Source organism: Mustela nivalis (assembly GCF_964662115.1).
Source record: "Mustela nivalis genome assembly, chromosome: 15".
Classification (NCBI taxonomy): domain Eukaryota; kingdom Metazoa; phylum Chordata; class Mammalia; order Carnivora; family Mustelidae; genus Mustela; species Mustela nivalis.
In genome coordinates, this window is record NC_139034.1 from 83,602,786 (window position 1) to 83,617,209 (window position 14,424).

Consider the following 14,424-nt stretch of genomic DNA (forward strand, 5'->3'; position numbering starts at 1 on the left):
AGGATGAATATAGATACAAATTACACCAATATTAAAGATTTTCTTCCCCTGTAAATATAAATGGTACTATTAAGACGGCTTTTTATTGATGATTTCATACAGTATTTTTCCTCTTTAACATATCTCATTAGCCTCAGGAAAATTTTATGAAGAGTAGAAAACCAAAGAGAAAAATTAAATTAAGAGAGTGACAGCCTGCCAGGTTTCATATTAACAAAAGCAGTAAAGCACTTTCCTAGAAATCTAGAGTAGACTCATTTGGTGTTGTCCTCATTCCCGGAGAAGGAACAGCATTTTCTCAGAGGCATATTATATTAGCCATGTGCACAAAATTAACTTGACCATAACACGAGATCTCTCTAGACTGAACTGCTGACTTCTTTGCTGAAATTCTCATAGGTGATGGTCTTTAAGTTCTTCTAGTCTAAGTTTTTGTGTGTTTGTTTTTCTTGACATGAAACAAAACTTTCCAAGAACTGTTTTACAGCCCCAGGGCCCTGGGGATACCCAAAGATGAAAGCCAACAGGCCCCACCTCCTGGGCGCTCACCATCCAGTGGAGGGAAACAGATGCCTCCTGGCCTGAAGCAAGGGCGGGACTAAGAGTTGGGAGGAAGTGCAGGGGGGAGGAGGAGCTGGGCTGGGATAGTCAGGGATGGCCCAAGACTCAAGGACAGGTAGGGCTCACAGTGACATCAGGTTGTCTATTCAAAGTGTGAAAGTGATCATTAAAAAATAAATAAATAAGTAAATAAAGGAAGGAATCTCAATGTTTTGGTTTTCAACCACCTATAACCTACGCCCAAATAACATATCAAGTAAGTCTTTTCCTTTTATTGGTATCAAGATGACAGCAAATCAATATGTACATATTTGGGGGGAGGGATTCTTTCCTAAAAGGACTAAAGTAAGGATTTACAGGAGTTGAGGAAGCCAAATAGGAAGTGTGGTGACAGAAAGAAGAAGGTTTGTAATAGATTTTACACGTGTCATCCCACTTGGTGACCAACAGTAGAGGAGAGAGGACAGTGAGGACTCAGTGGTGACTGAGGATCTTTGTTGATGGCCAGGTACAAAGCTACATCCGCGGGTGCTTATAGGACAGAAACCCAATCCTAATGATTCAGCTTGAAGTTACCTATAGATGGCATCAATAACCATATTGGCACACCTTCAAAAGTACCATTACTTTTCCCCGGAGACAAGAGTTCAGTCCCATAACGTACATTATCTCCCCTGACGTACATCCCACATGTCTTCCATTGCTTTTTATACAGACCCATCCCTGGTGTGGTTTTAGAATGTTCATAGTCTTGGTCCCATTCCTCTAGCCCCACCATCCTGCTCCTTCCTCGCTCAATGCCAACGTCATTACTCTTATCAGTTTTTCAGAATCGCTTTGGCGATTCTTCTGCCATAAACTCACCAGCACAGTCTACCACAGACATTTCACACATTCCCTGTGACCATGAACTCACCCTTTTGCTCCTCATTTGATCACTTTGTTTGCAAGTGACTGCCCTGCCAGCCTCCTTGGAAACGTGATTTCATAGAATGGCATTCCTCTCCTTGGAAGCAACTTTTACAGTCTGTAGCTGTACATTCAACACTGATGTTACCTGGCATTGGACTACATCTGCAGTGAGAGGAGAGCTACATCTGCAGAGCTGTCCAGTCCCCCAGCATGTAACACAGTAGGCTCGATAAAACTTGAGTCACTAGTGAGTCAGTGAAAAACTGAGTATCTCCTGTTGACACAAGGTTAGCCTTATCGTTGGGGAAAAACTTACCCCACTCAAGCTCCCTCCACCATATGAGACCAAGAAAGTGGCATTTGCTCCTTCCTGTCCTGACCAAAGCCTGGCTGGGTTACAAGAGACACTTTGGGAGCTGTAACCGGTTGTGGTCTCTCCTATCCAGAAGGAATAGTGCCAGCTTTGGGATGCCAGCTCTGATTAAATTCTTTTTATTCTGGGTTTCCCTCTGATAGAGCAAGGGGGGAGGGGGCTTATTGGTTCATTCTACCACTGTGGGAAGTGAAAATAAATACAGTTTTAATTTATTAGAGACTGCATCTTCCAAATAGCACTTAGAATTCTGCAACATTGTCTCATTATAACAGAACAAGGCAGTTTCAAGAGAATCCATCACTCTTTCCGACTTCATTTGGCTCCTACCATGACCACACAGGTTTTCAAAACTCCAGCATTCTGGTTTCCAAAACCCACTTGGAACTCCATCAGAGCCCTCCCCTCCCAGCGGCTCCAACTCTCAGTTTGAGAATTAAGGCATGAAACACATGGAAATACAATGTTCCAATCCATCTAATTAATGCATTAAGTCCCTCATTTGCATAGCACAAATTTCCCTTTATGCTCTCAGTTGCTTGGCAATTGCTTGCCTCAAGAAAATATATTAGCAGTTAAAACGCAGCTTAACAATAAGAGAAACAAAGACATCAGCCTTATTTCCAAAAGCATATTTCAGAAAGGAAAGGGAAAATCCATCATGTAAAGGGATTTCAAATCCTAAAGTGGCTGAACCATTCAATTTTGAGAAACAATTTAACCATAGTAAGTCAAGTAACATATCACTCTGGCAGGCAGGAGGGGTGTCAATTAAAGTCTGTAGAGCAGATGCTACCAGCAAACCTCATAGCATTCCCCCCCGATGGATCTTTGCTACAAAGGGCACAGAGAGATTGAAAGCGCCCTCAGACTTTACCAGAGGACAAAAAGATCATACTCCAGGGTTACATTATCCGAGAAGAGGCACTCCTGTTAGAACCAAAATGATCCCAAACAGAGGGAAGGTTTTAAACCAAGCTTCTAACACCCTGAACCAACAAAGCACTATAAACCATACTGAATCGTAGGAAAGAGGCAGATGGAGCTCCAACTTTGATCCTGAATTAATCCCAGCTTGTGTAAAATTGCCATGTGCTCCGCAGGCTTCTGGGGAGGGGCGTGGCTAGGCAGAGGTCGGGCGCGCGCGCTCTGGGGACCGCAGACACGGGACTGGGAAAGCGGATGTCCATCCCTGGCATCCTCGTCCACGCAGTGTGTGCAAGAGAGCTCCCCGACAGTCAAGGCAGAAGGGGCAGCGTGACCTTTTCTAACTCAAGCAGGAAGTAGCATTAAGATACGTATTCCACTGTCCGTGATAAAGGACTACCCAGCTCAGGGAACTCTCAAAAGAACGTTTCAGAATATTGCTTCTTTTGTGATGAGGTATATAATACCTACTACTTTTTAAGTAGTACACTAAAACATACAGAAGACTGCTTCAAGTTATATTGATCCTTAAGCACTGGGAAACAGGAGTGTCTACTATCTTTATCTTTCAGATGAGTGTGCTGGGTTTTGGGACTGGAATTATTAGCTGTCCAAGATATCAAAAGAAAAGTTGCCGAATTGTAATAAAATGAGATTCTGAGATGCCAAATCCCATGGGAAATGGGAGAAGTTAGGATGACCCTCAAAAAGAAAAATAAACCCACCAAGCCAAAACAGACCAAAAAAAAATAATAATAATAAAAATAAAATAAAAAATTAAAAAAAAAACAAACTGGAGGGATATTAGCCTTTGGTTTCCAACCAGCCACCTAGTTCTGAAAGCATCCAATTTGAAGTATTTGGATGACACTTAATGGTCTTCAGTAGAGGAATGCACAGCTGTAATAGTCCGTGATGGCACATGTCTTGGGAGGGCTGCCAGGGCCGCTCCCGCACTCCTCAGTCAGACAGTAAGCTATTTGAGGATCAGCTCTATATGAGCTTTGTTCATCCCAAGTTCCCTAGATTCCAGCTTCAGGGTCCTCAACTTCATTCTTCAGCCTTCACCCCTCAACAGTCCCCAAGTCTTCAAGGGAGTCTCCCATGGCTTCCAGATTTCCATGCCCACCAATGATTTGGGGACACCCTTAATTTTTCTCCTGTGTATCAGCCTTTCAGGAGTCCTATATGCTGCTGTCACTGGTAGCCAGCTTCCCCGTTCTCAGATCAAACCCCCTTCAACACCAGATAGAAAAATTCAACCTTCTTGACCTTACATTATACGTACAGTCCAACCCCATCTCCCCAACCTAAAGACCTTGTGCTTCCCCAGAACAAAAGGATTCACTACTTCTCTTGCATGCTTGCCCCCACCATCACTTTTATTCTTCTCTCCACCCCTCCCCTCCCACAAAGCTCCACATCTGAGTTAGACTCATCACTCCTTGAAGGCCACAAACAAATGCTACCTCCCGCAACCCCCTTTCTCTAAACTGGACCTTGCTGCCCAGAGCCTTGCTCTGGAGTTCCGTGGACACTTCACGTAGCACTCCACACTCCCCACATGCACAGACCAGGTGGTGCAGCTTCCTCCAGTCAGATTCTTAGCTCCGCACCTACCCCCAGACACAGACTTGGTGGTCAGCATACCATGTGCGGTATTCCCATTGGATACAGAAACATGCAACTTCAGACACAGAGGCAGTAGTCAAGTGTAGCACAGTAAGAAGGGATGGATTGAACACTTTTCATCTTTTGAAATATAGCCTATAACTGTAGAAGTTTATGTCCATTAAATGTCCATTAACAGCTCTGTTTACTGAGCACCTGCAAAATTCCTGGAAACTTAAAAATCTATGTTCTTCTGAGCTAGTGCAAAGGGCAGGACAGAAATCCTTTTTTTTTTTTTTTATTCCCAGAGAAGCTTTGTGCAACCTTGAAGAAACTACCTATGGAGTTTTAGTGTTCATCTGAAATACAGTGATAGGATATTAAGTTTTCAAAAGGAGGAAACATGTAAGACCATGCCTCCTGGATGAAAATTAAAAATAATGAAAATTAAAAAGTTCTCATTCAGAATAGTTAGCTCCATTCTAATAGACCCTACAGCTCTTAGCATTGTATTTTGTTTATAATAAGAGCTTAACATCTTTACAGGAAAAAATGTGCAATATACAACTATTTTATTCCTAGACATCTCTTAGTATGTAGACATTTGGGTGAGTCAGAGAATAAAGTCCCAGGGTACAGGGGCTGCTTTTGTCCTAGAGTGAATCAGTACCTATGTTGGGGACACACATGCAGTCTGGGAGACCGCTGTATAAAACTCTGTAAAATTTGTTCATGAAAACCAGTGTAGTGTTCCTAGAGAGTTTTATTTTTGTAACAGGGACTGTTTCCACACAGACATCAATTCACCATTTATCATGGCTTTTATTAGTGGTTTTACCTTGAGTCTTTTGTATTGAAAAAACCTTTTTCTATCGGTAGGATGCTTTGTAGTCCAGTCATCAACACACAAATGCTCAGAGTATATGCTTAAACAGCAGATGCCCTGCATCTAGGAGAGCCCACTTGGGATTTCTCCTTGCATGGAGCAAAATTTTATGTGGGAACACTTACAAAACTCAGATGAGCTATCAATGCTCAGTGATGTTACTGGAGGTCTGGCGGGACAGAAGTTTCTTGTTCTGGAAGCACAGAGCCACCTAGACAGCCCTGGCCTTCTGAAGTCCTTCTGGTTTCAGATCTGGGTCCGGTTTCCCGTGCTCTTCAGCTGTGTGTCCGTCCTTGTCGGAGGGCTCCTGCGTTGCCCCGGCACCTGACTTCCGGATTATTCCAGCTCTTGCCCAGGTCTGCCATTTCTCTGCTGTCACCCAGCGGACAAGGAAGGTCTCTTCTCACCTGACCCGGCACCACTCACCCTAGCTGGCTGGACCTCGTGCCATTTCTCTCCCTTGCACAGACTTTTTAAAGAGACTCACCCAGACTCCTTACCTTTTTTTCCTCCCTCCTTGGTTATCCCTACATTACAGGAAATCCGGGTTTTGACCTCCATGCTCCTGGAACTCTCTCCTGGTCAAACAAGCCAACGCCCTCCCCAGCCCACGACTCAGTGGCCTCCCTGTGTTCTCATCCGGGCGGATTCTGTGGCAGTGAACACCCTCTCGAGCTTGCCTGCTTCTCTTGTCAGTCTCCTTCCACTGAAGTTTTTATTAATAGGACTCAGCTATCACCAATTTGCTGATGACTTCCCTGTCCATGCCTTCAGCCCTCCTCTTCCCACACTCACATTTCCAGCTGTGGATTAGACGGTTTCCAAATGAAGCCTAAAAACATGCTCAAAATAGAACACAGCTGCCCTCCCTCCCCCCCCAGAAAAACACAAAATTGTTTTAACTATTCCACTCTCTAGTTAATGGTATCATTAACTGCCCAGGAAATTAAAGCGAAAACCCAGCAGTCATCTTTGATGAGACTCTGTTTCACACCCATGCCCAGTCACACAGGAAATCCTGGGAAATCCCTCTATGGAACTATACCCCTTTCTTTCTACCCCACTGATGGATTCTCAGAAGGTTCTTCGTGGCCCACCTGGGCTATTTCAGTATGGTCTTAGAGAGCTCCCCAGTCGTTCCTGCTTCCAATCTAGCCTACGCACTGCTTTCCCAGGTCATGTTCCTGAACAAAAATCTGATTACTCTATGGTCAAGGTTTTGAGGACTTCCCACCAGGTATGAAGTGCAAATGCCCAACCCAGCACGCAAATATTTAGTTGGCCTCTACCTATCTTCCAAGTATTGTTCTCCATTCCACTTCACTCTCCAGAACCACCTATGTTTGCCATAAGGCTCCACTCCCTGCCCCCCAGAGCCCCTGCTCTTCTGCTTTACCCTATGCCCGCTGTTCCCTTTCTCTCTAATACTTCTCCCTTGGCATTCTCTGTGTACCTACTAGAGACCCAGCTCAAATCCCAGCTTTTCCAGTGCATTTCTAAATTTCCCAATTGCAATCCATGTTTTTTTTTTTCCCTTATAAATAAATGCTCAGTGTTCCACACCATTTTGAACTGAAATCTGTGTGAACCTACAGCAGATCTTTAAAACTCACACACACCTGCATATGCAAACAGTCCTGGAAAGCAGGGATCTAGATCTTCTGTGTGTGTGTGTGTGTTTTTTTTTTTTTTTTTAAGATTTTACTTATTATTTGACAGAGAGAGATCACAAGCAGGCAGAGAGAGAGGAGGAAGCAGGCTCCCCGCCGAGCAGAGAGCCTGACGCGGGGCTCGATCCTAGGACCCTGAGATCATGACCTGAGCTGAAGGCAGAGGCTTAACCCACTGAGCCACCCAGGCACCCCCTTCTGTGTGTTTTTAACCACTCACAACAGCCCAGTGTATTTCCACAAGACGCGGTACTTAAGAAGTCGATGGAGGACCTTGCTAAAAGTTGACTTGTGTGCCAATCCAGTTCACCCGTCCTGATCTACCCCCCTAGCCTTTCAAAGCAGTAAAACCTGTACTTTCTATCCTTTTCTTCGCAGCCTTAGTCACTTTTACTTGTTTCCTGTTCACATATATTTATTTTGTGGTCAGACATTTTACAGTAAATTAGGCAAATTTTAGGACTCCGCCATTCTGGCACTTATGACATTGCCTTGAAAAGCTCATGAGGCTTAAGGTCCCTCCCCACAAAGTACATAACACAAAAACGTTTATGTGCAACCTCAGGAGGTCCATAGACAGCTGACAACTAAAGGCACTGGACCTTCATCAATCCATAAACTAGAGAGAGGTTCATGGTTACGAGAAATGTGAATGCAAACAGAGCCCCTAAAGCCACTTTAAACTTATCAAGAGGCCAATAAAAAATTAAGCAGTTAACCTGATTTGGAGATCTCCTGAATCAAGAGCTGCAGTCCGTCCAATTCCACTAGAATGCTTGAAAATCAAGGAGCAAATTTTCTTTTAAATATTTTTTTATTTCAAAACTAAATTTAACTAGTAAATTATTTTTTTAAAGATTTTATTTATTTATTTGGCAGAGCGAGCACAAGCAGGGGGAGGGGCAGGCAAAGGGAGAGGGAGAAAGAGGCTCCGCGCAGAGCGGGACTCGATCCCAGGATGCTGGGAACATGACCTGAGCCGAAGACAGACGCTCAAGGACCAAGCTACCCAGGCACCCATCTTTTTCAGTTTCTGAGGCTTTTCTTGAACTGTTTGTGGGTAGTTAATAGTTAATATTAGCCTCCAGATGCAGATAAAATATTTTATATCCAAAAAAATGTGAATGGTACTTAAAGCATTTGACCTTTTTAAGGATATCCTTCTGAATCTGAAAAATATACTTAAAAGGAGCTATAGTAGTAATAAAAACCATTCGGAGAGCCTGTGGAATAAGTTAATAATCTTACCAGCAAACTATAAAGTAAAAATTCTATTTAAGACATTATATTCTATCAAGCAAAAGCCTGAGAATCTTGCTAGACTCTTTATGGTTTATAAAATTTGTTCCTCAGTTTGTTTGTTTGTTTGTTTTATTGTAGAACCTCAAGAGGGATAGTGTTTCAATCCCTCCTCATCATTCTTTGACTTATTCTTTCTACGGTGTTTGTAGAAAGCTTAATTTGTGTTGACACTGTACTTGGTTCTAGGAATACAAGGTTGAGGAAAGTAAGTCAACTCTTTCTTTGAAGCTTATTGTCTAGCAAGTAATAAGCCATTGTCTTAGGAGTATAATTGTAAAGAGATCACTAAAGGCAGGCTTCAGGGCTCAATTTTTATGTAAAAAAGCCTTCTTACAGGAACTGGGGTCCAGAGAAGTCCTGGAAGAGGAATCAGCCAGTGATTGAGGTGTGGGAAAATGAGCGAGATTCTGATCGTGAGCATCTGTGGGTCTGGCTAAAGAATTTACACATTACATTCTCTTAGAGGCAATGGGGAGCCTCTACTTTAAGAATTTTAAGCCAGGAAGTCACATAAGTCAACTTGTCATTTTAGAAAAGTCACCTAACTTTGATAGGAAAAAAAAAAAAGTTGAAGGAAGTGGGTAGACAGGTAAGTCCGTTGCTGGGGTCCTCTCCAGGACACCTGGTGGCAATCTCAAATACCATGTTGGTAGAGAGTTCTGGCCTTCAGTCAGGGGTCAGGGATGGTTTTAACTGAGGTTTGCTTAATCCATAGGATCTCCTAGCTGATCAACAGAGTCAGCGAGAGGGATCTGGGAATGTGGCCAGCCACCAGCCAGGCCCCTGGCATTATTTATTAGTGACTTAAGTACTGATGAGTTTACTTGTGAGGAGATCACCAGCCCATTTGGTCCACTCTTCACCATTCCAAATTTGGAATCCAGCACGCCATTTTACAATGTAAGAGATCACAGGGCAGCCTACAAATTCATCCAGTAGCCTTTCCCCGTAGGAACCCTGAATTATTCATCTTTGCCTCTTATAATATCCCTAATGGGCTTATCCCAAATGCATCTCCCACAATAAAGTTTTCTTAATCATTCTAATCAGACATGATCTCTAACTCCTCTACACTCCCACTGAACTTTGCATTCTATAATGACCTTTATTGTTTTCCAGATAATATAGTTTAAGCTTTGAGCTATAGTTGATATACGAGAAGTTACACACATTTAACGTACACATCTTGAGTCCGGACATACACATCACCACAACCAAGATACTAAACATATTGGGCTTCCAGAGATTTCCTTGTGTTTGTGGGTTTGTTGTTTATGTTCTGTGGTAAGAGCACTTAACTTGAGATCTGTCCTCTTATCATATTTCAAAGCGTACAATACCATGTTGTTAACTATTACGTGTGTTTTCTTAAACCCAGAGACTTTTTTTGACCTAGCATCAGCACTTCCTAATACTTAGTCAGCTGATCTACTTAGAAATAGCAGGGGGGAGAAGGGAGCCTAGCGGGGGCGGGGAGGTAGGGGGGAGCATCCAAACTCACTTTTAAAAACAGCCTAGATGCCCATGAATGGACAACCTAAAATTTTTATCCATTTTTAAAATGCCATTGAATTTTAAGTGTTTTTAACGCATTACGTGCACAGTTGAATACCAGGAAGTGAAAACAAACACGAAATAGCCTAGAGCGTTGCACAGAGATGAAACTCGTGCTGTAGGTAGGTTAGCTCAAGAAAAGATCAGAGGTTGTAGAATAGCACATTGTCACACGTGGATGAAAAACACTTAATTCTTAATTCTGTCACTGGGATTCTGAAGCCCCAGAATAAAGCAAATTGTACTCTGAGAGAAAATGGAGGTAGAAAGGTAACAGGTTCTTGCAAATAACCCACAGGAGGCAAAGAAGAAAAGGGATGGAAGGAAGCAAAAACATCGTAACAGCTATGGGTGTAATACTCACCATATGTCCCATATGTTTTCAGATTACAACAGAGCAACTCTTCCCCACAGCCCATTTGCAAGTGGACCTGACAACTCAAGCCCACCGAAATCAAAGACTGAAATCCACTATAAATCCTGCCATGCTAGATGGAACGAATATCTGTCAGATTTTTTTACTTAAACTTCTCTTCCTTTAAGAAAGCAGCATCTGGCTCTAAACTGCACATTTAATTGAAAAATCCTTTAATAGCAGCATTAATTTCCATCATTTTGCATTCCGGCAGTCTGTGACAAGGAAACGCACTTTGCATGTGTAAGGGGGTCAGACTACAGAGCTGAGGGGGAGGGACAGTTGGGGGGTGCGGTGCGTGGTGTGCAAACACCGGAGGTGGTGGGTGGGGAGGGGGGAAGGTAGGGGGAGACAGAGGCGAGAGCTCGGGGCTACTGTGTGCCCGCTGCCCTGCGCCCAGAGCAGATCGTTGCTGGGGGCAGTTTAGGGTGAAGGCGGGAGCGTTCGCTGGTTTCCCATTGCGGAGATCGGAGATGTTCCAAAAGGACACTGCACCTGAAGAGGATCAAAAGCAAACTGGGCACTTCGGAAGCCGAACTCAGCAGCAGTGACAAAGGCCATGAAACCTCGTCCTTGGACAGGACTGAGACAGGGTTCCAACTGCGGCTCTTACCGATCTTTTTGGGGGGTTCTCATTTAACCGGAGCCCAGTGCCTTGCTGTCTAAAGGGCTGGTTTCTTTCTACAGAAAAGGTAAAAATGGAACCCATCAGAATCCATGAGTCCCTCGTGCACACACCTCTCTCCCATCCTGGGTCGGGTAGGAGTGGGACATTAGGGGAGGCTGTCGATCCACGGACCAAGTTGTCTATAAAACGAGGTGAGTCCCGCAGTGATACGCCTGCGACGGGGCAGAGTGGGGACAAACTCTCAGCCCGGGCTCAGAGGCAGGAAAGGAAAGCAATTCGAAGGAAGGGCCCCTTCCAGAGAGACTGGGTACGCACTGAAAAAAGAGGCGGGGGTGAGGGGAGAAAAAAGCCCAGTTTTTGTTTGGCCTTCCCAATACCAGGGGAACTTGCGGATAAAAGACCAGACTTTCCCCCTGGAAGGCTAAGGAGCAGCACTTGTGTTTGTGAACAGCACACACCCTGGGGTGGGGATTCCTTTGCTGTTGCCCTGACCAACGCCCGTCACACTCCTTCAGGAGTCCTGGCCTCCCTGGCCATCCTCCTGCCGGCTTAAAATGCCCTAGATTTTTACTTCTTCATTTAGGGAGAGCGAGAACTTTGCTTTTTAGGGTTTCAAAGCAGATGATCTCATTTTGAAGTCCATTTCCCTCAATGGCCGAGCAAATCTACATGAAGGAACACAGAAAAAAATTTATTTTTGTATTCAGGGCTTTTCAGAGGTTCCTTGTTCTTTTATTTAAAGCTGTGTTTGGGGCATTAGCAACGCATAAAAATAACTGCTTAACAAAGACTGTAAAATGGAAACGAGTAGGTGGCCCCCGGGGTGGGGAGTGGAAGAGAGAATTCTCTTGGCCTTAAATATTTCCCTAGTCATATTTCACAGAAGTGCTCCAATAAAGAGAAAGTAAGTCATTTTAGAAGTAATCTGTGGTCTGACCCTTCTTCAAATTTAATGGGACTACTACTGTTGGGTGACCAGGCATTACACTACTCAAAATCTCATTAACTGACTGAAATCAGCCACGTGGACCTTGCTTGGCTTTCTGCTCAACCTCAGAAGCATTTTAAAGGTCCCTACATGACCCGATGATGACGCTGGAACAGAGGCCACCTTAGTCAAAAGATCCCCACCTCCCCCCAACCGATCATGGCCCCTCTATTCCTCCATTCTAGAACAGCAACCCTGTGTGACACGGACTTTCTCCCAAAGTTTTCATGATGACCAGAGGCGTCCCTGGCACATAAGAGGAGCTCAACTAATGTGAAGAGGAGCAATTGAGTTATTTGTACATCAGAGGAATCCAAGTCCTAAGATAAACATAATACAGAATCCCAGAAGATTTGAGGAGAAAAACATCTGTGTTGGTTTTAACAGGATATTAACTTGTATTTTGTTTTTCTCCCTGTTTATCAGATCCTTTTCTTCCCACCATCAAGTTGGTTGTGTGGGTCGAACTTATTTTTTTAAGGACTGCACAAGGTTGTACTCTAGCAAAAACCGAACATTGTTTTTTCCCCCAAAGGTACTGAACACCCAGTGCAGCAAAATATCCTTGCAATGATGCAAGAAAAAGTTTCTCGAGATTAGATATTTCAGGCTGGCTAGCAGCCAGTAGGAGAGTTCTCTGGATCCAAAATTCTGGTCAGAAGCCCAGGGACAAACCGCTGCAAAAGATTCTAGGCAGACACCGTGGGTGGCCTAAGGAAGGTGTCCACACAGAAAGTAGGCTATGGAGGCCCAGAGTCAGCTGGGTCTGTCCGGGGCACACTGACCTTCAGGAGAGGTAGAAAAATCTGACACAAACATGGCCTTCCACTTCCAACACTTTGACTCTCAATCTCTCCTTGACTCAGGTGTAGAAAGGTTGGAGGGAGGGTTGAAGGCAGAGAAATCAAACACTGAGGTCAAGGCCATGCAACGGGTCCTAAAATTTGTAGAAAATGTTCTGTCTCTTTCTTGCATAAATTGAGTTTGTGAAAAGAGAGTCATGCCAGGTATTAGTATTTGAAACCAAACACAAGTGTACTTGATGATAATTTATATAAGGAAACTCCTACTTCACAGAAACCTGATCCTTTTGGCTAAGACCTCTACCCCATTCAACTGTAAGACTGGGGAGGGCAGAAATTGTTTGCCCATGATGTATCCCCAGAGATGCTTCACTTAGACAAGGAACAAAATAGTTGCTGAATGTATAAACGCATTTATAATCTCTTCTTCCATTTGGGATAATTCAGTAGAAAATTCAAATACTCTCAAAAGGATTCAAAATGGATTTAACAGTAGGTACTGTACCAGTATATTTTTTTAAATTCAATTAATAAGCATATAATGTATTATTTGTTTCATTGTGATTCATCAGTCTTATAGAATACCCAGTGCTCATTTTAACACATGCCCTCCCCAATGTCCACCATTATCTCTTTTAAAATACAGTATTTCTTTTAGGCAGCTTAGACACTCAGGTGTCACAGGTCTAGACACTCAGCAAGTGTCCAGACAGACACAGTGTCTATCCCCTTGAGCTGCAGAACAGGATACCACAGACTCACAGGCAAGGGTCTTATACAACAGGAATATAATTTCTCACAGTTCAGGAGGCTGGAAGTCTAAGAGTTGTGTTTGGGGAGAACATTCTTCCTGGCTTATAGACAGTCACCTTCTCCCTGCACTATCACATGACTTTCCCCAGGCTCTCCTAAGGTCCATCATCCCATCCTGACGTCACTTAACCCTGATTACCTGGTCAAAGTCTCATTTCCAAATATCCCTTTGGAGGTTAGGGTTTCAACCTAAGATATTGGGGGGTTGGGGACACACACACACAGAAAGGCACCCTCAGTTCACAACAGAAGTAGATAAAACACCCACTCTGTTGCCAGCAGACCTAGATCCTTCACCCGAACAAAAACTCCATGCCTTTTGCACATTGATTTCCTGATTCTTTCTAGCCATTCTCTATGCAAATGGTTCTACAGAAGTGCAGAGGAGAAGGGCTTTTCACTTTCCAACCAAGAAGATGGTCGGAGAATCCTTCTGTCCACCACCTGTGAGCCACGGACAAGGCAGAGGAGTTTGATGCCCATCAGCACAGGCATTACTTTCTTCTTACAACAAACCACAATACAGGTTAGAGTGGAGAAATAGGTGTACCTTGAGCAAGAAGCGGAGGGAAAGGTAAGACATGGCTACAGGCAAAAAGAATATAAAACGTAACAGAAAACCAAGTTTAAAAGGGCGGCATGGCTGATCACTGCTCTGAGTGGGGGTTGCCAGGCTCTACCCAAAAAGCAAGGGCATCACCTTCAGACACCAGTATGGTCCCACCATGCCCACCAGGCCAGGTGGTGTCATCACCACGACTCACGGCCTCCAACAAAACCACCAAGAAGCGCGCATCCTGTCCCTGGTAGGGATCTGCTACCCACATACTTCCTTGGTCTTTCTGCTACCATAATACTTTCTTGGTCTTTCCATCAGCCCATGGGTTGACTTGGCCTGTCTTCAGCCTTACGGCCATTTTAAACTTGCTTTTCTTAGTCTGATGCAATCAGACCACAAGAGGAGGAAAGGTAGAGGTGCTT